This window comes from Colius striatus, chromosome 1 (genome assembly GCF_028858725.1).
Source record: "Colius striatus isolate bColStr4 chromosome 1, bColStr4.1.hap1, whole genome shotgun sequence".
Classification (NCBI taxonomy): Eukaryota; Metazoa; Chordata; class Aves; order Coliiformes; family Coliidae; genus Colius; species Colius striatus.
The window spans coordinates 106,750,355-106,778,211 of NC_084759.1; the positions used below are offsets into that span (position 1 = coordinate 106,750,355).

General features: G+C 35.5%; 1 pseudogene; it reads right to left on the bottom strand.

The window, feature by feature from the left end:
- Positions 1-5,838: 5,838 nt before the first annotated feature.
- Positions 5,839-27,857, bottom strand: part of LOC133626575 (uncharacterized) — a 60,182-nt pseudogene continuing 38,163 nt past the window's right edge.

Consider the following 27,857-nt stretch of genomic DNA (forward strand, 5'->3'; position numbering starts at 1 on the left):
TGCATGGTGACCCATGGGATGATGTTTCTACAGATAATAGATTAGCATTTTTCAGTCCAAGGCTTACAGAAAACCTACTGCCACACTGTTACTCCTCATTAAAATGACAGACTCAACTTGCAAGAAGATTGAGTTGCTCACAGTAAATTAGTAAATACAGATGCTGGTGGGGTAGTAATCGCTGAGAAACATTGCCACAGTAGGGCAATACACTGAACTACAGTTAGAGTAAAATATCTTGTAACAATCCATAAATCAATTTTTCCGGTATTTAAAACAAAAATGACCAAAATTTACCTCAAGAGTAACAGTTTCTGAAGAAGAGAAACATTCATCAATCTTCCCTGGAGATTAAACCAAGAAAGGAACAAGCAATTGAGACTTGCAATGCTGGATAATTCCTTCACAAATTACACTAATAAAAATCTATCCTTTACCTATCCTTTATCCTTGTTTTCTTTTACTGGGTGTTCACAAAATGGCCTTGAGCAGTACTGGCATGATAAAGCACAAATTTTTTGAACTAACTTTATCTTAACTTTATCATAGACAAACAGAGGTCTTTAGTTTCCAAAACTATCATTCCAGTTTCTTTCACAAACAGCAGATCATACAGAAGTGCTTTAAAAAAACCCCACAAATATTTGTATTGCAAAAGTTAAGCATTTATTATTTCCAGTAAAACAAACTGAATCATCCATTCTGTGACATTTTCTATAACAAATTTATATTTTCAAAAGAGAGTGATATTCAAGAAAACCCAGCTGTGTACTGTAAACCTAAACTTGGGAAAAGTTAAAGGTCAGTTCTCAGTAATTGTTTAGGGAAGGATTAGTGTCATGTTAAGAAGTCTAGTTTTCTGTTTTCCTGCAAATGCTGATTGCAGCTCCAGGCATTATTCTGAATGAACTGTCTCGTCTTTGGAGCAGAAGATAATTATCCCAGCTCTACAGAAAGACTGAGCTTGAGACAGCAGGGACAACTAAGCTAAAAATGAAACAAATGCCATGTTGAAACTGAAGATATTGTACCATGTTTTCAGTAAGATCTTATTGAGTTATAGAGGGTTTTGTGTGCCAGTGACCTACAAATAGTATGTGAGAAGACTAATACTGAATACTGTTAACAAGTGTAAACAAGACTTTTACAGAATTCTTATTCAAATAGGTTAAATTCAATGCACTACATTGTGTTTACTGTAATCAACATTCTCCATGCCTACAGAACTTGTCATTTTCACAGATTAGGTAGATAATGGATTTTTAGGAAAGCTCATGGTCAAGAGCACAAAGTGTATTACAGTACAAATGCAATAATTGACAAAAATAATAGATAGTTTAAAAGTAACTGCATCACTATATAACTTGCTTCTTATGGAAATTTTTTTCTAGCCTGTTGCAGTGTAGTTTTAGAGCTGAGTGCAGAAAGCAGAGGAAAGCAGTATGTCAAGCTTTAATAACTGCTTAGACCAACCTCATTTTTAAAAGCAGTGATGTTTTTAGGATTTTGTTTTTAGCTAACTCATTATCAAGATAACAATCTTTATTAAGGAATGATTTAAAGTGGAATCATTGTGAAGTTTAATTTAAAAACTCATCAAAAGTCAAGCCTAAACATGAAAACTAGACTCACACATCCAACACTTAGAATTTGCAGAGATAACTTAATTTCTTTTCCAATAAAGTTATTTATTTGTATGCAAAGAGTTTTTCCAAATTTCAAATAAAGCATTAAACCTAGTAATGAACTTGTCCTCAAAATTTATCTGTTAGACAGTCAACTGTAGACAAGCACTATATACTTATGTCATACAAATTTAAAGCCAGTCTGTGAACTCCCAACTTATTGGAAGTTTGTGCCTATTGGAAGATAAGTACAACTTTCCCACTGAGCTGTTCCTGTCCATTCCTCAAGTCTATGTTTCCTAGAAGATAATATTGAATTTAAATTATACTATTTCTCAATCAGCATGGTGAATGTTAAATATTTAGGAAGGTCAATTGACAGGCTCAGGGAAGCTGCAAGAATTATAACTGCAATACGTATATAAGACCAGACGTATCTTAGATTTATCAAATATCATATTAGTATATAAGATCAAACTCAAATTTTTGGCATGTTAAATGACTGGTCTATGGAGGCTCTGGTCAGGAAATAAAAGAAAAAACTTCTAACCAGAGTCTAACTGTTAGTAAGGTGTAGCTCACAGATTACTGCTCAATAGTTGCTATGCATGAAAGTAAATCAAGCAGATAAAAAAATGCTTGACATCCATAAAGGAATGAACATAATCATAAAGTCTACTACTGTTTTGTACTACAAATTGTAAAATGAGGAATTACAGAGAAAAAGGAAGTTATTAAAAACTCTGAAAGGCACTCAAAATAGTAAATTCTTGCAGCAGACTCAAAGCTATTTAAACCCACAGTATTAGAGCCCCAGATCATATACATAGCACTCCTAAACTTTCTCAATTTTAAATTTTTTTTAAAAGTTGAGAAAAAGATGGATAAATATCAAGGTAAGAGAAGATGTTAAAATTAAGAAGTCATATTTCAAATATTGAGGATACATGCAAAAGAGAAAGACTGAAGAGATCATAATCTTTATCAGGTTTTAGTGGGCCAAATACAGGCTAGAAGAACAATAATAATACAAAATGAAAGAAGTTTGTAAAAAAGATCACAGAAAAAGTAGAATATTAAAGTGTTTCAGGAGTATGCAGAGTAGATAAGGCCAAATTTTTTTTTTTTTTTTTTTTTTTAATCTATGCATTTACCATGGAGATCCATTTATGATCCTATTCAAGAAAATCCTTACTTACAAGGAAAATATGAATGATCCATCTCAAGCTGAAATGCTGATAGAAGAAATTATAGAATTATTTGACAAAATAGCAATTTTTCAGCAACAGATGATAATCACCACAGAGTTCAAAGGGAAATCAAGGATGGAGCAGACAATTTGTTGTTCATAATGAAAAATAGACTAGTGAATATTGGAATAAAATATATTGTGAAATTTCAGTACTCTTGTAAATAATATTACCTTCCAAGTTAAACAGATCTTCTGACAGAATGAACAAATATAATAAAAAATCTGATTCGCATATCACCCACTTGGAATTCCAAGAGCTGTCTCATAAGACCACTAAATGAACTGTCTTAATAAACCTAGGCACAGCACAATGGCAAAGGTCCTCACATGGTAGGAAAACAGGAACATGAAGCAAAGTGACCAATTTTGACAGAGCCAGAGATGTCAAATGAGGAGTCATGAGCAACTGTGATGATGTGTCAACATATTCATAAATTATATTAAAAAGTGGATGAACAATGAAGTGTCATAGTTGACGACAGTAACTTACTCATGTTAACAAAAAGAATGGCTGCTTTCCAACAACAGAGGAGACCCAAAAATGGGCAAATGAATTTCATCATAGGTAAATGTAAAGTAAATCATATATGGAAAAAAAAAATCAACTCAACATATACAATGGTAGGCTCTGGCCAATCAGGAATATCAATATTATATTGTTGATCACCATGATCAACAGAGATCAAACCAGATACATTATTAGTTACTTGTGAATAAGTAAGAAACAGAAAATAGATGATAAATTATCATCATGACTATGTAGAAAATTACACTGTATCTTCTTAAATACTATAAGTTACTTTAAGTTCTTATATCAAAAAAAGTAGAGTGAAAAATGTGATGATTTAGAGGAGAATGACAGTGGTTACCAAGGTAAGAAATGTTTTCTGTACAAGAAGTGAGAAAATAGACTAGGACCCTTCAACTTGGAAAAGATGTAACAGGATGAGGAGGAGAAGGCTCCAATGCATACAGTAATTAGAGTAACACACAGTGAGTAATCATCTTGCTCTCTCCCCATGAAGAGTTATGGTGCAAAAAAATTGGTATATATTTAAAGAAAATGTCCTAGTCCTTTGAACATAATAAAATGCAAGGAAATGTCGTTACATTTTTGCCATATTCTAGACATCCACTACTGGTCTTTGTCAGACATAAGACCAATAGTCTGAACTGATTGCGTCCCTTCCATGTTCCTCATGTAACACTGAGAAAACTCACTATTGCCAGACTGAATGCAGTCCTGTGACTGTAATCTCCATGAGGATGTTTTATTCATATATTTAATATAATCAGAAAAATGACACAACTAGATACGGTATTGGTATATTTGACTAAATACATAAGGAATAACTACAGCAACATCTCATGTCAGTTTGTAAAAAGAGTATAATGTTTTTAATAAAAATACATTTCTGTAGATTTTTCTTTCTAACCTTGCAGGTATTACCTAATCATTCCATAAGAGCTGATAGCATAAGACAGATTTCCAGCTGTGCCTTATCTAAAACCAGGAAATAATGTGTAAGCTTGCTCACGAAATAATGAGCAAGCAATTAACAGAATTCGGATACTTTCCAAGTAGATTCCACTCTCTCCATATACAAAGCTTCCCACATGTCAATGGTGCACTTAAAAAATTTTTAGGTATTTTGATCTAGTCTTCAGTCTCTCTTGGTCTTGCATTAGTGCACCTTATGTTACATCACTGTTTTTTCTTTGAACAAATGAGTATCATTTTACTTAAAAGCTAGACAGACACAGGATGAAATAGGCAGATCTGTGTGCTTTAAATGGCCCGTAGGTGGTCTAGGGCTTTATGAGCTTAGGAAGTCCTTCTGGAGTTCTTCTAGATAAATTCATTTAGCCTGTTTTTCTTTAATAAATACTCCATCATATCTCAGGTTCAAAGATGCCTGAGGAACCAGTTATTTGTTCAGAATTGCTATGTCTCTGATGGAGTGTGGATCACCAAGGAGCATAACATTTAAGTTTGTTTTCTGCAAAACAGATTTAGTTCATGTACACCAAAACTAAGGAAGTCAACTGAATTCACAGTAAATAGAAATATTCAGGTGATCCACTGTCATGGGTTTGTGTGGAATCATTTTTTGCTTGGTAACAGGGAGAGGGTCCCCCAGTGCTGGTCCCAGTAAGCAGTTCTCAAAACATTCTCTGGGTCTGAGGTGGATCCACCTCCAACCTTGCTGGGTCAATTTGGTGCCTCTGAAATTGCTATTTAAGAAGGGAAAACTGCAACCATAAGAGGAAGTGGAGAAGTGGTACATGATGGAGGTGACCATGCAGATTCCACAGTCAGAGAAGGAGGAGAGAAGGAGTGCTGCACCAGACACATCGCTGCAGACCACAGCTAGAACATAGGCTGTACTCTTGCAACCCATGGAGTGCAATGGCAGGATTGAGACACACCAGCAGCTCCAGATGAGTATGTACAAGCTGTGCTGGAGAGCCTGTGGGCTGCAGAGAAGACCCACACAGGAGGAACAGGTGCTGTAGCCTTCAGGATGAATGCACATTGGAACAGCCCATGCAGGGCTGCCTAGTGTCTGAAGGACTTTGTGCTGGAACAGGGAGGACCAATGAGGAATCTACCTGCTTTGAGGCAAGACAAGCAGCAGGAGTCATTGGAGCAGGGCTTACTGCACCCCACATTCCCTGTTCCTCTAGGTTACTTCGGGAAGAAGGAGGTAAAGACACTGGGACAACCGGCCTGAGCCCAGAAAGAGAAGAGAGGTCGGGGGAAGGTGGTATTAGAGGGCTGTTTGTGCTCTTCATTGTCATACCACTCTGTATTGTTTTCTGTTTGTTATATTGCTGGTTGGTAGAAGATTAGTTTTTGTTTCCTTCCCCAAGTTAGAATCATAGCATCATAGAATCATTTCAACTGGAAGTGACTTTTAAGATCACTGAGTCCAGCCTTTGTCCCAGTCCTATCAACTACTAGACTATTTTCCTAAGTACAACATCCAACTGTCTCTTAAACACCTCCAGGGATGATGACTCAACCACCTCCCTGGGCAGCCTGTTCCAAAACCTGACAACCCTTTCAGTAAAGAAATTCCTCCTCATATCCAGCCTGAACCTCCCCTGGTGCAACTTGAGGCCATTTCCTCTCATTCTATTGCTTGTTACTAGGGAGAACAGACTGACCCCTGCCTCACTTCAGCTTCCTTTCAGGTAGTTGTAGAGAGTGATAAGGTCTCCCCTGAGCCTTCTTTTCTCCAGGCCAAACAGCCCCAGATCCCTCTTCCATTCCTCATATGAGATGTGCTCCAAATTCTTTACTAGCTTGGTAGCCTGCTTGTGTATCCTCTCCCGCACCTCCAGGTCCTTCTTGTAGAGAAGGGCTTAAAACTGCACAGAGTAATTCAAGGTGCAGCCTCACCAAAGCCGAGTACAGGGCAATGATCATCTCCTTCTGCTGACAACACTGATCCTGATACAGGCCAGGATGCCATTAGCCTTCTTGGCCACCTGGGCACACTGCTGGCTCATGTTCAACCAGCTGTCAATCAACACTCCCAGGTCCCTCTCTGCCTAGCAGGTTCCAGACACTCTTCCCTAAACCTGTAGCACTGCTGGGAGTAGTCTTGTCTGTTTTACCCAAGTGGTGAATGACCCCTATCTGTTCATAAGGGGTTCCAAAGGCCCTTGGCATTTATGGCTTGTCGTGATCCTTTGTTCTTAGGTGGGCCTAAGACAGAACATCCACTCTGCCACCACACAATGTTATGAGCAAAAATAGAATGCAGATGCTTCCATACAAGTGAATGCTTCTGCAGAGACAGGCTACATATCACTATTATTACTGCTTAGAAAGGGTATCACAATCCACTATCTATAAGTGAAGATGGAAAATAAAACTTTTATTGGCAGCTAATCACTCTTCAATGTATCGGGTCAAAAAAATCTCTTTCCTAGCAATTATTTTTTTCTTTAGGAACCATTCAGTAATTTTCATGGAATATCGCTTACAATTAATTGAAGCAATTAATTAAACATTAATTCTTTTAAGTATTATAATATCATATTTCCACAGCTAGAAAAGAAATATTACAAATTATGAACAAAGTATACAGCCTCAGGAACTCAATTTTTATTAATTTAGAAATTATCTCCACCATCTTTGATTTCTCCTCTTCCTCTCAATCAAACAAGTTCTATGCTATAAAACTCTCCCTAGAAAGAAATCAAACAAAAAAAGAGATATATTTAAAATGCTAGCACTTTTTTTAGAAGCTTCAATTTCAACTCCCAACTTCCTTTTTAGCATGAAAGACTAGAAGAGTAAGGAACAAAATTACTAACTTAGCTAGTAGATTGTATCACTTACCTTGGGGTACCAATGGAGGCTGGTTGCTTCTGTGTGATTTAGTAGATGTGCTGGACTTTTGCAGAAGGAAAAAAAAACCCAAACAGAATCATTTTATGAAATAATTCTAAAAACATCACTGTTTCCATGATTTCCTCTTAGCTTGTTTTCTATTCCTGGTGTGTATTATGCTTTCACAACATTTTGGATTATTTGACCCTTTTGATACCATACCACATTGTAATAAACAGATATGCATTTCTTGGTGACGAAATGACAAAATTGTAGCAGCTTCATATACCAATTGTTAAATCATAGTTGATGAAACATTCTGTTTGTTGTTTGGTAGCTTAGCTACTTCATCAAGCATTCTGCTTATTTCCCCTCATTACTGGAATTATGCCTTTCAGCTACAGAGACCAAAAACATTAATATACAATTTAGGCAACAAGAATATTAAAAGTGTGTGTGAGTGAAATATTGACTAGGAAAAAAAGAAAACAAGAAATTAGACTTTTAATGTTGAGCATTATTGTTCCCCTTGGATCATCATACAGATCTTATACATGATTTTAAGGGTACACTTTCAAAACAAAGGATTAAGCTCATTCTTCTTTTATATTAGTAGAAGCTGTACGTAGCCTTTCCACATGGAAAATAATATCTTTTTTTAAATCTTAATTTTTCAATCTCTTGAATGACACAAAGAATGAAACCTTGTTTTAGAATATCTTGATCTGTAGTTTGGTTTACACTCCAACCATTACAATATTTTTTGCTAACTTGCTGACTGAAGACACTCCCGAATCTAAACCAAAGCAAAAAACGCAACCCCAACTCCAAAGTCATGAACATGCACACTTCAAATCGCCTGGGAGTATTGTTCCATGATGAACTCAAGGAAGACCACATGTCTGAGTACATAAGTACAGCCACTGAAAATTATTAATATAGTACTTAAACTGAGCAAATAATAAAACTGAAGAAACAATACAAATGACTCAAAATACCCTCCTCATCACAAACAATCTAACAACAAAAAAGATTGTTTCAGTTTAAAAAGTCAAAGCATATATTTAAAACTTTGGGAAAAAATACTAGCACATTTTCTGATTATAGCATTTTTTTTTTCTAAAACATTAACAGTAGATTAAATTATTTCTGTCTCAGTGACATTTGCATTTTATACTAGCCATCTTTACCCAGGATAAGAAATCAGTCTCAAAACTGTCAAACAACAAGATAAAAGCAATTCCTAATTCCGATTTTCAAAGCTTGAATGATTCAGAATTGCCATCATTGTTCTTGCTATAGGTAATGGTAAACAAAACTCCCATAATCCTAAATAAAATAAAATAAAATAAAATCAGATCAATGCTGAGAGACTCTACTCCCATGATACAAAAAAAACAGGATGCTATCAATATTTTTGTCATAAATCCAAAGTAGAAAAAAGTAACCTGTATTTTTCCTGGTATGTTCAGGCATAAAAAAGCAAGTTGGGACCAGGAAAGAATTTGCATTTGCACAATTGTAGGGAACAATTGTGGAATGACAGTGCTCCAAGGATCTGAGGAAAGCACAGATCCTTCAGTCCTTTCAGATTTAGAGGAAAGAAAAACATACCTCTGGCAAAGCGACAAAATATATGGGCCAGACATTCTAAGGATTTTTTTCTCCTGTTCTTCATGTGTAGTTATGATTAAATATACAGATGGAGAACATAGTATTAAAACATGATGAATGAAGATAAGCTTTTATTGGTGTTAGAAAATGAAGATTGTCTGGCAAGTATACAATGGAATAGTATTACAAGAGCATTGATTTAATGAATTATTAGTGTTGTTGCACCCAGAAGGTTTTTCTTGCCCTAAATAGCACTCTCCAACAAATACATGCAGGAGTATGTATACATATACATATTCTTGTGTATGTTAACGTGTAAATTATTTCTTTTTTCCTTCTCAATAGTGTAGTATCCTCCCAGATGTCTCTAGCTACTGTTAATTCTGAATTTCTTACAGGCGTCATGGTGGAAATATGACTAGAAAGAAGACTCAGAAAACAGAAATATTCAAGTTTAACATCTGCTTAGGAAAGAGTGTAAAGAAAACTGTGATGGAGATGGACACATAGATAACAAATAGTGTTTCACTAGGAGAGAGGAAGCTGTGGAGGAATAGAGAAGATAAGCCAGATAGGACAGGAGTATGAAATTCTGTCTATCCAGACTTTAGGAAATGAGATGCTATAAAGGCTATGGGGGAAAAATAAGGCTAAAATGTTGAAGATAAATTGCTTCTGGAAGTATAATTTTCAGATTACTATGTAGTTTGCAAATATTCCTAGAATCAGATTTAGTGTTATGTAGATACATACATTTCTCAAGTAAGTCTTACTGTATTGTCCTATCTTCCTTGATTTGCTGGGGAACAGTAACAACTCTAAAATTTATCCCAGAATAAAGTTCCTTCTTTCACCGTTGCACCTGGATATACTAAGAAACAAAGCTCATTCAGGCATGCTGCCTACCTCTCTAAAACTTTTCAACAAATCATCTAATCCCAACTATGTTTGGTATAAGTCTAATTGCGTCAGAAACATGAAGTCTGAGAAAATGAGCTGCTGAGAAGAAAAAAAAAAAAAAAAGATATAAAATTTGTATCCACACAAAATAAGCAACTATTTGAGTTCTCATTCATCAGCTGGTCAACCAAACAGCATACATATTCTTTCAATAAATTAGTTCAGTAGTCACTTGAAAACAGCTACAAAGCGCACTTTTTTATCCATTCAAGAATTTGAATGGATAAGTAGAATTTGAATTTGAAGGCCTGAGAAGGTTGAGGTACTGTGGAATAGAATATGGAATAGAGTGTAGAATTGTAAGAAATTGCTATTGTGGGGGAAAAAAAGGTCTATTGCACATAAACCCTTAGAAAGACAGCATCATGAATTCCAGTGTTCACAAAACATCCTCTTCCATTAAAATATTCTTACTTTGAAGTATGCATAAAAGAGAAAACAAAGAAAAATATCTGCCACATTCTTCAACATTCTGTACAAGCCATTTTTCATTTTCCAATAATGATGAATTAGATTAATTAGAGATACATCAGGAAGTATTCACATTAACTCACTTTATATCCAGTACATTTGTACTGTGTACTTCTATTAATTAAAGTTGCCCTTTTCCTTGAATGTTTCGTGTACTACATGTGACGAGGTTTTAGACTATATGTTTCATGTAGATGTAGCCTTTAAATTCTGAGGTCCTCATGCTAACTCTGAGAATCTGTGAAAAAGGCAAGTCCTGACCCACTGACCTCCTTCCATCCATATAATTTTGTTGCTTTTTTGACACCTATTAAAATAACTTATTATCAGTTAGGTATAAATTAAGATAAGACTTAGAAGTTGAGAAAGCTGTTACTTTTTGAGCTGGAGTGACACTGCCAAAATATCCAGATGTAGTGATCCAGTTCTTTTGTTAATCTCTATAAAGTTCAGTAACCTACCTGGCTAGGTAAAGAAAATTTTTACAGACATTACTTTAAATTGGACAGAGGACAAAACAGTCAAATTCCTGTTCCAGGGAAAGGAACAGCACAGTCCATATAAATCTACCTATTTTATTTTATTTTAATTTATAAAATACATTCTTTACAAACAATAGAATTTTAATTTACTTGCAACATACCTTGATGTTACATGGTAGCAGTGTGACTAGAAAACATCTAAAGTATAGTACATTTATATGCATAATCCTTAACACACAGAATCCAGCAACTAAGAGAAAAATCCACTGCAAAGTAATGCATTAGAAATTGAAAGTTTGGCAATCAATGCAGTTAAAATGACTGAACATATACTTAATGACATTCTCATGATCTAGAGCTGGTATTTGGAGAAAAATTTTACATGATAAAGTTTAACATATTTATGGATCAATAAGTGATGAGCACACTTCCACTACAGCTAAGCAGTTGTTCCCAGTTAGAAACAAAGATTAGCGTTGTAGAATGAACTTTGTTTCAGTCCAACAGCTGCTTATTTACACTAAAACAATTACTCTGCATCCTCACTAATTTTGTTGAGGCTTGGAAAAATGTTGATTTATATTTAGACTCTAATGAAGTTAATCATATATTATCATGCACATATTACCACTTCAGGAAAGCACAAAGATGATTTGCCGTGTTCCCAAAATCCTCTGTCGCACTGTGCACCAACACAACACTGAACCTGCTATTTTAGAGGTCTTGCTTGGTGGTGAGGAAAGCATTTGCAGTTGAAAAAAGAATAAGAAAGATAAGGCTGGAACTTCTTTAACCCTCATGTGGTACAAATATTTGGTGGTGTTATAGAGGGGATAGGATTAACATACACATTACTGTAGGGTTCAGGAATCTTGGAGCAACTAGCTGTCCTGTGAAATTTCTGTTGTTGTGTCCTGTATCAACCTTGGGGGGAAAAAAAAAAAAAAGTAAATTTACTTCCTAATCTAGGTAAAGGTTCTGGATCAACATTTTTTTTTTTCACTATCTTGTATCATTTTGCTTGTTCAACATTTATGCTACTCCAGTGTTACTCTGTCAACTGGTGTTTGCTATGCTGTAGAACAAGCTTATTTCCTCAAAGCAGTCACTTTTCAATAATACTTCAAAATTTTTAATTTTAGTGTTCATTTCTTGAAGTAAATCCCAGTGGCTGAAGCCTGCAGTTTCCATCCTAAGCTAACTCAGATTCTACATTCATTCTTCAATCCAACTAATTCTAAAGATATTCCCTTTTATAAAGCTACAGCTGAGAAAAAATAATCCTATCTAGTCTGATCATGCTAAACACAAGGCTGAGGGTTAGGATTTTGGAAAGGTTTTAGTAGCTACTGAACCACAGAAAATACAAATCGGTTTCCCCACGTTACATCTTTTTGAGTCTGACTTTCATGAGATGATAATGTGATGATGCCCAGTGATAACGGTTTCATAGTTTCTGGTTGATACCTAGATTTGCAAGGACGTGAGGTAATTAAGATTTAATTATTGTCAGATACAGCTGATAATAGTGATAATGTACTTGCTAGTACTTCTGGGTAAGATACAGTGACGTGTCATAAAAAGCAATGCCTTAGTATACCTTCAAAATTATTTATAACTATCACCAAACTAGGACTCAATGCTCCTTTCCCTTCTTCCATGCTGTTCTCATCCTCCATGTGATACATCAGTCTTGCCTCCCTTGGTACCTTCCTGTGCTAGTAAGAACACCAATTAAGCGGGGGTAAAGATTTTTATGCCTGATACTCAAATTCAGAGGCTTAGAGTCTTAGGCAATCAAATCCTTACTCTAGGAGAATGGCTCACATTTGACAGAGCTTCATCTTGCCCAAAGGGTACATAGTTTGGCAAAAGAAGAATTTTCTTTGTTCATAAAGCAATTTCATTGTTCTTAAATATTTGTTGTTAAATTGTTATTAAATATTTTATTGTTGTAGCAAATCTGAAATGATGATATGGGAATCATTTTGTATACTCTGGCCAGTAATTCACATTTACTTAAACTTCTGATTCATCACATACAAATGATCATTAAACTTCTTCACCAAAGTGCAGAATGTTGCCACTATCAAAATCAATATTTCAGAATTTTTTTTTATGCTGTGTTACACTAATGTATACTAGTATTATGAAGATTGAAGCACTCCTTGAGTGCTATAATGTATATAGTGTTATGAAAATATGTAATTTACTGAATTAGTCCCTGGTTGTCTGGTATTTCAATTTCAAGATTCCACTTACGGTATATAAGGAATTACAGCTTGGACACTTCTCGTATTGTTGTTACTTTGGATTACATCTTCCTCCTCATGTACTGCATAAATTTCATGCAAGATTTCTGTTATGATCAATAATCTAAACACAAGTCTTTTGAGGTAAAGAAACTACATTTTTTGCTGTGACAAAAGAATCTAACTGTAAGGATTTATTGATGTTACAAAATGAGGCCAAGAGCACCACTTCCTTTTGTCTAAGAACTTTTAAAAGCTGTAAGTCCTTGTGATTTTAAACAGAGAGAAAAAGTATTAACCAAGATCTTACCCATTTTATTTTTGTAAGGAATTTAGGCCATGAGTCTTAAGTATCTGAAACTGCAAAACCTCCATGGAAATTAAACTACAGTGAAAAAAACATGGAGAAAAAGCTTTTTTTTTTTTTTTCCCTCTCAAAAGTATTTATTGATTAAAACAGCTTTCTGAATGTTTATCACCTTAATCTCAGTTTATGAGGAGAAAGTTAATAATAGGCTTTAAAGCTCAATCTCCACATTTGCTTATATCAGTTCACCCCAGTCTAAGTTGGGGATTGCTCATAACCCATCTGAACTTAAAAACATAGATTCATACAAGGAGGCTCAAAGACTGGGTATAATACAGAAAGGTTGGAGAACAGGATTTGAGAGACAGTAAAAGAATTCATGTATTTCAGAAAGAAACTAATTAAATATACTGTTTGCTGACATCCTTCTAATAGGTCTGGACAACAAGACGAATGTAGGCTTGGAAGACTATTTTCGATTTGATTCTCTTCTATGTGTACTATTTTGTAGATATACCAAGGGGAAAAAAATCTCTTCACAGGTAAAATGACACCCTACAGTAAAAGATAAGCTTAACATATGTATAATAGTAAGCATAGCACAGAAAGAGAAAACTCAGAGATATGTAAAGTTTTTTCTTGCAGAAAAACTTACAAAGAATTACTGCATAGGTGAGATTCTTCTAAGAACATCTTCTGCTAAGAAGAAGAGCAAATTCCAGTAATCAAATGGTCACTTTTCTAAATTAAAACAATAATAAGCAAAATGGACAAACTCTTTAAGTCAGTAAAGCTCTGTGCTGAGACATATAAGTGTGAATGCTGATGTCACATAACAACACTGTCCTCTCTTTTTGCACTCTTTTGCAAAACCAGGAAATACTCAGAAATCTCAGACTTGAATTTGTCAGGAAATATAAATAATGAATAGTTACTACGGCATACCCAACTGTGTAGTTTTGAGAAGAGAAGAAAAAGAGAAATAGCAGCATTTAGATCTTTTTTTGTCGCAAAGTATTTCATACATTTCTGCCCACTGCATTAGTTCTGTTCCCAAAAGGCCTTATATTACTTTTAAATTGAGATTTCAGACATAGATATGTTGATATTTTTCACAGCCATCAATTTCAAGGCTTCCAAATTTTCCTTGTCTGTAAATTTTTGCCTTTTTATGAAGAAGGTATTGCATGAAACTTCATGTTTGATCATTCCATAAGACAAGAATTTAAACCTCAGATACAGGTCTTTTTTTAGTCTTAAATGACTCCTACCTGTGGGTTTTTTTTAAGAATTCTTATCTATCACATCTTAAAAAGTATAAAAACTAAGTACATCAGTTCTTACTCTCAAAAAAATGGCAGTGAACAATTGAAAAGTTCCCACAGAGTAGTATCTGTTTGTTTTTCAATATTCATGTTAAATGCAATGTAGTGAGAAACGTATCCATACCCCCAAAGTGCAACTTCAGGGGTACACAAACACCTATCACTGTAGTCATCAACAAACAGTTTGTGAAAAGAAAAAGTAATGCTAGTGAGCACTAATGACTACATACATAGACAGAAAATATATAAACGTTAAAATTCATTTTTTCAAGAACGATTGTGAAATCCTCCTTATATTTTACCTGTTGTTCCCAATGATAACTAAGCACTATGCTGGCCTATTCTTGATAAACTCTGTTTTGTGACACTGGGACCTCACACAGGGCTAATTTGGCTCTAACAACTGACTAAATGTTTTCATGTAAAACACGAGTGTTTTGGTATTAGTAGTAAAACATATTTGTAAATATTTTTAGTAGTTAATTTGTTTTAAGAATACCATTGATAAGTAACTAATCTTATGCCACTTGTTTCTAAAGTAACCAGAATCACAGAAGCAAACACTTGGGTTTTGTTTGTTTTTTCTCTCATCATTTCTTTTTTGTGTTCACTAAGGTAATGACAGATACACATAGGGATGATTTGTAATTAAATTAAATTCAGCAACAAAAGGCGTGTAAAGTGCATTTATTCCAAAACAATAAACAAGTACATGATTAATTGCTTGCAATATGCCTACCTTTGATGTGTGAAAATAAAGATGATGCAGCAGCTGAGTACCTTTGAATCAATTCAGCATCCACCTGGTAGAAAACCACATCATTTACTGCAGAATTAGACAAGTTCAATGAAAGAATTTCCAAGAATTCCAAGGTGGAAATTCACCAGAACAGAGAAAATATATATAGATTTATTTCTTCCTCCTCTTCTACCATGACCCACACCAATACCCAGAGCAAAAACTTCTCCCAAACATCTATAAACCAAACTATGGGGTGGCAGAATAAGTAGAAAACCTAGCTACATATTTTTAAAAATCTTGATAACAGAGAAGTACCATTTGCACATTTTTTATCTTTTGTCATAATTTTTCATAATTTCCTATGTATCCATAGATTATATTCATACAAGTGGCAAAGAAATAAGATATAGAAATAAGATATAGAAGAAGAGTTCTTTCTTAGTGGCATGTAATTTCATTCATTGTCATTGTTTTTTGAACAACTGAGCACCATACTGTCCTAAAATTATTAAATACAGTGAATATACAATTATATACACAATTAAAATAAAGAGGAAGAGATGTGTTAATCTGAAAGACCATTTCTCCTGTGTGCAGAATTCTACTAGTCTGCCTGTGATTTGAAACTTGTAATAGAGCTCACCCTACTTACCTTTTTTCAGTATCTATAGTATTTCTGGAGGAATCTAGGATTACTGCTGTTTCTCTTTATTTTACTTGAGTGGCAGTTCCATTTCAGTGGTGACTAACGATGATAGAGATTATCTGAAGACTTGTTTAGGACTAATTCTTTATGACACTGATCTAAAATATATTGCTGTCAAAGCAACGGTTTACACTGGATTTTAGCAGGGATGCAAATCAAAATCTATACTGAATGGATTTGGGACTTTTTTTCCCCTCCCAAATCTTATAGATATATCTAGAATGACAGCAAGTTGAGATTTTGAGATCTGAGCAACTGAATGTGAAGAAATGTAACTATTCAATTCACTGTAATTTGAATGAACATTAGCAGTGCTAAAATATTTACACCTACATACTCACATACATCTGCACTCCTGTGCTACATCTTACACTCAGAGATATTGAGTTAATGAGGATGTTGAGTCACTACTATTTTTGTTTTCTTGTAGTAGCTGTAGGCTATTAACAGTTTAATTACAAAAAGATAAATCTGTGAATGTTCATAAAATAGAATGGCACTTTCAATCCTGCCTGATGTCACGTGTTTCAGGAAATAACTATTTTTTTTTTTTTGTTATGAGTTAACAAATTCATTAAAAAGCACATTCACATAAATACATCTAATAGTTACAAAACCCCCATTTTACTAGCTAAAGAAATACTTAAAAGATAAAAAATAACAAAAGTAGCAATCCTTTTCTTCCTAAACAGAACATGAGAAGCTCAGTCAAATGCAGGGAGATAAATAACACTGTGGTTACAAGCAACTGGTGTTGCTAATATCTGCTTAGCTCCTTAGAGATTGTTTGCAGTCATTTCCTATCAGATGACCGCTCAAGTTTCACAGCTCTTTTTACAATAGGGACAGTTCTGCCCAAGCCCTGGTAAGCTGTCATTGATTGTTTCAAGTGTTCTGTATTTAGCTATTCACATAATGATTTACTGGCTTTTCAAACTGTAAGCTAGCCTAGTGTGTCAAATATGTTTCTGAAGATAAAGGCATTTGTAAATGTAAAAGCATCTGTAAATGCAAAAGGTGCTTAACTATGTATGCAGCCTTTACAAAGCGCAGGCAGCAAGCATGGGACTGTTCCCAGCGAGAAAGAAAATAATTCAGCATCATTTTTACTCTTTCTGAATTCAGACTTCAAAATAAAGATTTAGTAGACACATACATAATGAAGTTAAGAATTTGAACAATACATCAGCTCCAGCCCACCACTACTACTGTATTTTCTGCACCACAGAAATGTTAGCACTCTCTCTCCCAAGGAGCTCTGGTCCCTTTACAGCATGCTAAGTATATAAATACAAGGGCTGGGAGGTCTTAGTGGGCAAACCTACTGACATCAAAACAATAAACACTCTGGCATATATTTACAGAAAAAAACCAGAACCCACTAAAAACTGACATGTATTTGCATACATTAACTCAGGGAAAAAAACCAAAAACAAAAACAACAATGAAACCCAAAAGTCTGAGTGGGGAGAAAGGCAGTGAGACCCTAACATTTCAGCACTTAATTACTCCCTAAACCTACCCTCAAACCCTGATTCTGTTATCTTGTATTTCTTCCTTATATTTCCAGATGTCCTTCCCACAACTCATGTTTTAGAAATGGGCAAAGAAAATAGTTTTCAACTCTTTTGAGGCTTGGAGATTTTGGATTGAGATCAGCAACTAAAGATTTTCATCTTTTCCCAGTCCTGATGAGCAGAAATGTGTTAGCACTTGCTTGTCTGTAGAGTAATTCTGCTTCATACAAGCCGAAGTAATATGGCGTAGCTACTTCTTATTTGCTTGATTGGCATTTTGGGACCAGGATGGATTGGGGTTGTAGAGTTGCAGTAAATAGTATGAGATTTAAGAAAGAATCAGTTAATTCATTAATTGAGAGAGAAAACTGTCTGCCCTGTAGGTCAGGTCATGTGGTTCATCCTGCTTGTGAAAGTGGGAGGACATAAAAAAACAGACAAACAAGGCGAGGGCTGGTCAACCAGGAAGGTCTGAATTTTGTACTTAGTTGAGAAATAGGCTTAGATAACTCACTTCAGATCTGTTTGTATTGAATTTCCTGACTGTAAAATGAACATTGTTAAGTCACTGAGCTCTTCACTTAAGACAAATGGTGTCTGTAATAGTTGCTGATATAACTTCCCTGAATGAAAACCCACAAAGCAGACTCCTAAAAGAGCTTTGACTCTGCTCGTTCCTAAAGAGTCACGACAGGTTTGATCCACAGGTGCTGAGACTCAGCTGTTGGTATCATAGGGTGGCCTAATCTCTTCCTAGCCCTCAGCTCCATTCATTCATGGGACAGTATACTCTACATGGCTTGCTTGGATGGCACTCTTACCTTTGGAACTTGATTGTGTAGGAAACCCAATATATTGTGCATCTTCATCTTTTATGAGCCATGTCCAGAGGGATAGTGAGGGTTGATTTTTTCACCAAATCAACTTATTTTCTCATTAAATTTTGAATAGAGACTGTACTGAGACTGCCAATCCTACTGATATGGGCAACAGATTATTTCTTCTCTTGGTAATTTGCCACCCTGCGACCCTGTACCAGATAATCAAGATTCTCAGGCTGCTGGAATAAAGAGACATACCTCTGTCTTGAAATATGCACCTTGGACTTGTTCACATTCATATCCAGAAGGTTCAGTATGACTCACTGGACAAGAAACTTTTAGAAATGCATATACTATACAGACAAACTTCTACATGATTGAAAGAAGAAAGGAAACTAAGGAAGTAGAGAAACGAGGATGCACATATTCCTGCCTGGATTTGAAAAATGGAAGGAATCTACCTTCAAAGATTTTTTTTTTCTTTAAATTTGATTCTCAAAAAGGAGTTAAATATTTTCTTCTTTAATTTGTCTGCACACAAATTAATTCCTTTTTGATCATGAAACTGTCTGCATACAAAGTTGTAACAAATATTAAGTAAAATACTTCTCATGATATTTCTCAATTTAATGTTTTAAGGTATTGTTTGTAAGAGATGATGATCTTATTACCTAAGAAGTTGAAACAGGTTAGTTTGAATGTGATACTCTGTCTGCTAAGATGCATTACAAGTATTTGCCATGTAAAACTGAGTATGTATTCTGCAAAAGAGTTGGGAGAGACTGTGGTCGTACTAACTTTGATAGTCTCTCTTGTACATCTGTTCCTTTCTCTCTCCCCTACTAAATTTGGCTGTGCTGCATCAACTCCTTTTAAAAAAACCTCCCAAATCTTACTAAAGTCCATGTTTCTGAAAATATCTATTCAGCCTAAACAGATCTGAACACATCAAACAGCAAAATACGTGCAAGCATCAAACAACCAAGTGCGGAAAGAATTCCATCCTTATTGCTAAATACATGGAACAAATGTCCTTCCCACTTTTTTTTTTTTTCTGAAAAGCTCAGTCTCTGAACAGTTGGCTGTAAGTACGTGCAAAAAAAGGTAGTTGAAAGACGTTTTGTCAATTGAAGAAAAGCTCCCACAAACCCCAGAAAAAAAATCCAAGCAAGGCAGCTATCAGATTTGAAATTTCAATCACCCCAAAACCCATTCTGGAAATACCTACAGAATAATAAATCTTGGAGGGTCAATACTTTTTCACCTATGGGGAGACAGAGAGATATCTGCACAGAAACGGTTGCAGACCTAGAGTCCAGCCTTGCCACCTAGCTGGACAGCTAGATTTCTGGGACAATGCCTTCAATCTGGCAGCTGGATTTTCCTGCCACTTTCTGCAATACCAATATGAAAGGCAGGTGCTGTTTCCTCTCCACCATTTAAAAGAGGTTAAAGATTGCCCTAAACCGAGAGCTGGCAACCAGTCAATGGTTATTTCTTACCTAAATCAGAGTTTCAGGATCCTAATAGTAATGTAAAACCTTCAGGCTTTCAAAGGGGCAAGTTGTTACCTATCAGATGATTTTTAACCTAGTGTGAGGCCAAAGATATTCTTTTCCTGAAGGGGCAGGGTTAAACCATAGTAATGACTACATCTTGCTCTTATTTCAAGCAATTGCTCCTGATTTGCAAATACCTGGAAACAATAGCCTACATTTAAAGAGGTATAACAATATTTTTGTTCTCCTTGTGCCATACCCCAATTCAATACTTGAGGTGAGACTTATGACAGCAGTTACCCACTCCTCACCATCCTTCAACATACAGCTGTCTACACAGAGAAATAACAATTTTAGTAGCCTCCTTGTAGACATAAGAGGCCAAAAAGTCCCCAGTCCAGACAAATGTGGCACTTTCATATATGAACAGTCAATTGGTATATAGTCAGGATGGAGGCACTGCAGCTTCCAATTGTCCCTCTCAAGAAAATGTAACTTTTGGCTTCCTGGGCAAACCTTGACATATATCTTTTAAAACCTGTTCACACCTTCAAGATTCTTACTCTCAGCTGTTTGCCCCCATTCTATCTTCAGCAGTCTAAAGGTTTGACATTTAATGTAAATAGTCATTTACACTCCTACAGAGGGGACAGCAAGACAACTACAGACAGAATTTTTTTCTCATTTTTTTAGTCATCTGGCACAGAAGAGAATGGAAAAAACATTTAATTATAAAGGGAGTCTAGAATACCTGCCTAAAATAGAAAAACTAAATTTAAGTTACTATCTTTAGGGGAAAAAAGTTTGCTTGTTTTACCCCCAAAGTACTTGAACTTTAAAAATTGGTTTATCTTCCCTTAGGATTAATGAAGGTAAAGTGAGTGTGCACTGTTGGAGGCCTGCTAGTGAAGATGGAGCACAAATATGCCCAAGCCACTCTAAGTTTAAAAAAAACACAGTGTTAGAATGTTAGCTGTTTTTCTCAGTGACTTGTGAAGTTGTGTGGTGTACTGTAATTCAGAAAGCTCCACAGTGATCTTTCACAGTTTTATGAGTCTCCCTGAGTCTCTCCTTATAAGTGATGTGTGAAATAGCAGATCATCTGGAGATGAGAAAAACAAGTGAAACACGGAAGGTACCAAAAAGTATACAATGTATATTTTAAGCTTGATGGTACCACTTGTTGGGGGGGAAAAAAAAAAAAAAAAGTGGTGTTGGGAGCACATATAAAGTGTACATAAGTGAACCAAAAATAGAGTTCTCACAAAGTAGAACAATTTGCAGAATTTCTATATAGTCCAAGAAAATATAGTAATCCTGTTATATAGGAAATCATTAAACTGAAATATCAAGAAAAAACACAAGTGTAAAACACTCCATAGAGAGTGTGGCACAATAGATTTTGTCTACAGAGAGGAACATTGTTATTCCCAATCCTACTTTCTAACTTCACTAGAAAAATCACTGCATTCCAGCCATATATGATTGGATTATGTAGAGATCACAATTACTTTCTGAGCCAAATAGATAATGGCGATGAGACTCCAGTTTATTTTGACACACCACCCAAGTACATCATTGAAGAAATAGGCACAGAACTTGTCATCATAAAAAAAAAAATCTGGGGAATGAAAAAATGCACATTACAGTCATGTTGGTAGTGTTAGCAGATGGTATGAAATTGCCACCATATGTGATTCTGAAGCATAAAGCAATGCCCAAGGAACAGCTGCCTGCTGGAATAATTGTTAGATGTCAAAACCAGGATAGATGTCTAAAGACTTACTGAAGGATTGGTTGAACATCATCTGGAATAGGCAAACAGGTGTGCTATTAACAAAAAAAAGAGGAACTCTTGTCCTAGATGCACCCAAAGGGCACCTACCACTAGCAAAAGATATTGTCAGAAAACTTAGTACTGTTCTCTGGTCACAGTGGAAGGAAGGCATTCACAGCTACAGGGGACTCAATGTATTAAATAACAAGCCCTTTGAAGACCACTGGAAGTTGTATTCAAAAAGGCTTTGGAAGGGTGATCATGCTATCATTCCTATGGAAAAAAAAATAATGGAGCCAGGCAGTAGTTTGTACAAAGTAGTTTGTTTGAGTTTAAAGTTGAGAGCAGAGAGAACACTGAAAATTTTGAGGAAAGTGTATGTAAGTAGGAGAGGGATAGTGATGGAAATGAAGAGGGATGATATATGTGATAAATGGACTTTGTTTATAACCTTTTATTTTGAGTAGGAGGGAAAGGTAGTCTAATATTCAGAACTGTCATCTTTCCTGATTGATGTAGCAGATGACTCTGATGCTTGGTCTCCATGTCACAACTGCAATTGCTCCAAAAGGGGATCTGAGCTGCTCTGCAGAACCACTGTATATCATGAACTACAACTAGCACTATGTCTGGGGGATGTAATTGAACGGACAGCAGTATATTTTCTCTAGTAGTTCAAAATTTCTTCAAATTGGTGAAATTCAGTTGAAAAGAACTGCATTACCAGAGCTTATCTGCCTTACAGGTTGAAGACAAGTTCAGATCACTCAAGAGGCAGTTAACCTACAAGCTCAGAAAAAACATCTCACATTTTCACAACATGGCATCATCTTTTTCTCTTGTTCTTAAAAACAGGAAAAAAAGACAATCTGAAACAGTCACGGTCATATGAAGTGTCTACACCCAGGGAAAGGTACAAATTCTATCACAAAATATTTTTATCCATTTGTCTTGTGTCCTCTGGGATTTTGGTATATCACTTTTGTTCATTTTTTTATTCCTGAATACAGGATTGCGCTAGTGGTTAGATGACTTTGAAATGTCTTGGGGTTTAAAGTAATAACTGTATGTAACATAAGAATATAATTTAGTACTACTTCTGTATAAATATTTCCAGAGAGGTGGTTATAAACACACAAGAACCCTTACAAAACTTCAAAGCCTACTCACACTACTGAATTGCCTTATCCCATTGCAAGATTCAGAGTCATATCAGATTAAACATTCTGTTATGATAGTAGACATTTCTGCATTAAAAAGCTTCAGCATGAAGAAGAACTGCCTAACAAAAATATTATCAGGTCCATGAAAAGATATCAACTGCTCCCTGCCATGCTTAATGTAGTCTACACTTTTTCAGTGACAGTTTCTCCCAAAAGCATTCAAAATTTCTGAATCTAAACATAATTGCATTGGAAATTTTTAGACCTGAGGAGATTGACACAGTTCTTGCCCAATTCTACTGAAGTAGCACTGGGAATTGGTTCCTCATTGCTGCTCATACAGCATGTTTTAAAGAGTGTGGTTTAAAAGTCTCAAGAGCTGGAAAATCTTAAAATATGTTAACTAGATATTTGTGCCTTTGCTACGCTATACTAGTTTAGGACTAAAGCTTTTTAGAAACACTGAACTCACTCCTCATCTGTATCTTCCATCCCCCCTCACTGGCACTGAGACTTCTCTTGGTAATTACAGGAGTGTTGGTGTCTAGTCAGCCACTCAAGTAGAGGAATATGAAAGTATCTTAAAGTCTCCTCTATTCACAAATGCCTTTGGTGCTGTTCTTATTCCTTGACATTGCATCTCAAACTTGGTCCACATTATTTCAACAGTAGTTTTTATATCTAAAATTGAAGATGAAAATAAGTGGAACAAAGTGGTACCTTGGCTTTTCAATATTATGAAGACTAGATGTTTAAATTCACAGTTCCTAGAAAAGATTTCATTGTCTTTCCCTGTGTGTATACTTTTTAAAAAGACCTTTCACTGCATAATTACATGCAGTCCTTATGGGGAAAATAGACTTCTAACTCCTCTGCATTGTTAGATTTATTGGGAGTGGGCTGGGAATAAGAATTGTTTAGAAGGTAGTATGTACCAGTACATTGTTTAAAAAGGTAAAGAAATACACCATTTCTTGCTTCCTGAGAAATGATCTCCCATTTAGGATCAATTTTCTATTAAAATAAACAATTATACTGAAATCAAACAGTGGGAAAGATTAAAAGCTTCTTGGCTTGCCTCTTATATCTATGGAATACATGGAGTACATAAAATTATCTCTTCAAAACAAGAGGTACTACAGTACATTAACAAGATAAGAAGCTTGCTGCCAAGCATATGGAGTTTATTTCCACATACATTATTAGTCCTAAGTCTAACTCTGTAGTTTTCTTGGGAAAAAAAGAGTTAAATACTCTATTCATTACAAAAATAGATTAATTTGTCTCTGACAAAGTGATAGGAAAAATAACTAATAGAAAGCTACCTTGAGAGCAGCTTGAGATCACCATGAGATAGTGATGCGTGTGTTGGACAAAACCATGGAAGTAGTAACTATCAATAACAGCATATAAAAGTATTTTCAATTGATTCCTTCACAATTTTATGTGCAGGTACTGTTCTGGGGCCAAAGTTTTTGTTTTTCTTCTGTTAAAATGCTTATGAAAAAACATTCACCCTTACAAATATGTGGTTTCCATTACACCTCCACCTCCTTTCATTTGCAAAATGAAACGTGGGTCTTGATCTGATTTCCAGTCTACATTAAATCCATTACAACTGACCCTCACAGCGAATTAGCATATAGACATAGGATGGCTCTGAGTATTAATAACAGATTTCTTGCACAATAAGAAAGTATATGTTAGAACTGGATAACAGAGGCTTCAGTACTGTACTACTGTAGATCCACGCAACAGTCTAACAGACTTAATAAAGATATCTTCAGAGAAAATAAAGTACTCAAGATCTCAGTGTTCTTTCTGAAAGAAATCATTAATGCCAATTAAAAATGTGAATCAGCAGATAATGTCTTTGTTGTTTCAAAACTAATATCAAAACTCTTCATTTGAGAATTATGAGGCAAAATGTTCCACTTCCCAGGGAAAACATAAATTACTTTTTTCAACTTGAACTGCTGAACAGATTCAGGACAAATTGTCGTCCTTAACCTTTCTTTAGTAATTAATTATTACCAAATCCTGCTTAATTTTAGTCATGAGTATTACAGACACCCCAGCTAGGTTGGTGAGGAGTACTAAAAAGAAAAGTTGTAGATATAGGAGTTTGTTCAAACACAGTTTATTCCAAACCATGTCAGCCACAAAGCCTGGGGGAAAATGTTAAGATACAGGCTCCCCTTCTGCAATTATAGGAGCCTAGGCCTGCAGGCTTCAAAATTTACCCCATTAACAAGATGGTCTCTGAACATACTGGTCCAGTCCCTGAGCTCCTGGTCAGGGAACAAGTTGCATGTGCTATGAAATAGCAAGTGTGGCCATGTGGAGGTGAAGCCTGTGATGGAAAGCATAGTGTTGCAGCATAGTGTGTGGAAGGAAAACAGTGACAACAAATGCTTCATGATCCCAACTTGTGATTGTGTGGTAGAAGAGAGGAAATGCTAGAAGATAAGCTGCAGAAGGCTGTATTTGTGGAGACACTCTATCAACATTGTGAAGGTAGCATATCCCAACTAAGGTAAGCAGCTGTAAGCCTGCAGGGATGAAATGTACAGCAGACCTAGCATTCAGGAGTGTGGGATTGTGCTTGGGGGAGGGAGAGGGAGGAATTGAAGCCCACTACCTCCTCTGTGTAACAGGCCCGGTGCAGACCTGGAGGCTGCTATCAACAGTGGAAGTCACTAAGTTTGGAAATCTTTGTTCAAATAAGACAGCAGCTTCAGTTTTATGCATGGCTCTAAGCTCTGGAGCTCAGTTCTTTATTTTCTGCAAGAGCTTGGACTTTATGACCTTGAGATTAAGCTGTAAGGCTCCTGGAAATATCAGAAGTAGAGAAATATATTAATCCTCAGTATTGCAGATGTTTCTCTGTCAATTGTCACTGAGCTACAACCTCAGAAAAGAACACTGAAGTGTCAATGCTGTCTGCAAGCCTCAGTGAAAACATCAGTCACTGTAAAGAGCACGTAGAAATTGCTTCCTCTTACATACTCTTACATACTATTCACTACCAAAGAATACATTGGGAAAAGACCATGACCTGTTGTGGGGATGATGCTGTTACAAAAACCCGAAACCTGGTAGATATTGGCATCTTGTGCTTTTGACATGTTATTGTTCCAAATTCATCCAAATACTAAGTATTTATCCATATAGCTAAAGAAGAAACAAGAATCTCAGGAGAGTATCAACAAAGAAACATGGAAGAGCGAGCTGAGTTAAAGGGAATCCATTCTTAAAGAGAAGATCCTTCTGTGAATTTCTCTCAAGACATCCATAGCAGAAAAAGTCAATACTTGGGATATAGCTAAATTTTTACTACTCTATGTCTTACTCTACATCCCCAGATTTTTAACATCTGGTAACAGTGGCATTTGAGTTTTGTCTCTTCCTCACTTACACACCTGGAGCAAATATACTCTTTATCTTTCCCACCATCTGCTGTGCATGTGTTACAGCATTGAAATTAAATTTATAAGAAAAAGAAAATCTCCAATTCAAGCAAGAGAAGATATAACAATGACCTTAAATGTCTAATGGTCCAAGGTAAAGGAATAGGATTTTGGTGAAAGCCCACATATAATATTATCCCAATTGACTAAAAGTTACTGGTGACAAAATAAATGGCAATGCTGTTGCTGTTACAGCAAAAATAAATCCAACTTGGCAAGTTATATATCTCAAGTCCCCAAATCAATGAATGTATGAATGGGATAATTATATGCTGTTAGATTTTCTTGATTCACTTGTTTGAGGGATGATTTCTCTGAAATGGTTGCACCAGGCATCTACCTTCCCTTCTCTCTCTGCATTTTTTTCCACAGATGAGGTAAATTATATGATGAAGAGTACCCACACACACATACACACACAAAAAAAAAAGCATGAGAGAAGGTAAAAGGCCTTGTTCTCCAGAAGTACACAAGCAAATTACCAATGACAGATTTAACACTGGCAGCATAAGTCATTGCTTAGATCCATCCATAAATCATTGTACCTGTTTGTTGCTTTATTCAGAGTGAAGAGGAAGGATGATGAAGGGACAAATAAACAGGTGAAAAGACAAAGTAATATTTTAAATTTTCCTAACCTCTTGGTTTATATTTCAGCCTTAGTTAGTAGTAGTATTTCTGGATCATAAAATCAAATTGTTTATATATTAATTTTTAAAAATTCTGTCTACTTATACAGTGTTTCAAGGAATAAACCTCCATATGTCCATTATTTCCATAGCTAATAATTTTTTACATTCATTCTGTTTAAAAATTCAGGCCCTGGAATTTGTACAGCCCTTTATTAGAGAACAAACCAGGAATGTCTGTAACAGCTAATGATGCCCAGTATTTTCCTCATTATACCTCGTTTGTATTTCATACAGAATCTTGGACTAAATTCTCACAGTAGTACTCCACCAAAATTTTTCTGGTTACACTTGTTTTTCTATTTGTTTGCTAGAAATTTTCAGATAGACAAGGGCATTCGTGCTACCTTTTAAGCTGAAAACAGAGAGCAAATGGTGAAAATAACTTCTTCAGTATCTGTTCTTTGAATTACTTGAAGACTGGTTATTCAAGTCTTGATTTTATGTATTAAAATTTTCCCTTGTGCTTCTCTTTGCCATTTAAGTAATCTAAACTGTCACTCTTCAGAGAAGAGAAACCAAGCAGGAGTATTTCGGCAACTTCTCACCATTACTACTCAGTAAAGAATAGGGGTGACTTTATATGTCATAATCACTCCTTAGAGGATGGCCATGCTTTCTAACTATATTCCCTGCTTCTACTAATATTGGAGTTAATCCTACAGGATCATACTTCATTATTTTCATTTATTACAATAGACTATAGATCCAACTGACTGAGAAAAAGAAATAATGCTTTTAGGTCAACATGCTGAATTAAAATATTTTACAATATTTTAGAAAGGAAAAAAAAATCCCCAAAGAAAGCATTATCACTTTTGCAGCCCCACAAGAACAGGC